Source organism: Fukomys damarensis, unplaced genomic scaffold (assembly GCF_012274545.1).
Source record: "Fukomys damarensis isolate Sample0158 unplaced genomic scaffold, DMR_v1.0_HiC HiC_scaffold_38, whole genome shotgun sequence".
In the NCBI taxonomy this organism is placed as follows: Eukaryota; Metazoa; Chordata; class Mammalia; order Rodentia; family Bathyergidae; genus Fukomys; species Fukomys damarensis.
The window spans coordinates 64,177,712-64,178,204 of record NW_022900950.1 but is presented as its reverse complement, the minus strand read 5'-3'; positions in this window follow the sequence as shown (position 1 = coordinate 64,178,204).

Sequence of the window (493 nt, the reverse complement as noted above, 5' to 3'; positions counted from 1 at the left end):
GCAGCTCCCGGAGCAGCTGCGGGGCGCTGGGACCCTCGGGAGGCGGGGGAGGTGGCGGGGGCGAAAATATGTAGAGCGATGCAACTTTGCCCAAATAGAATAAAATAAAGTAAAAGACGAGGCGATGGGTCCAGTGCCTTGGAGGAGACAGAGCAGCCAGATAAAGTTGTGCAGATGACACCGTCCGCGATTGTGCCCGTGTCAGTTGGGTTAGGGGTTTTCCGCTGAGCCTGGGAAGTGGGAGGAGGAGAACGAGTTGGAAGAGGAGAAGAAAGAAGAGGAGACGTTCACAGAGGTTCACTTGTCCCTGCAATGGGAGCTGTTTAGGTGAGACAGTAGCAGGCACAGAGGCAGCGGCGGCAGCAGCGGCGGGGCAGGCGGAGGCTGGGAGGGCTCGGGGCTCTGGAGGATGCTGAGGTCTCCTCTGCCGGCGGCTGCAGCTTCTCACACAGCCTCTCATGTTTCGCTCCCTCTTTTCTTCTTCTTTTTAACT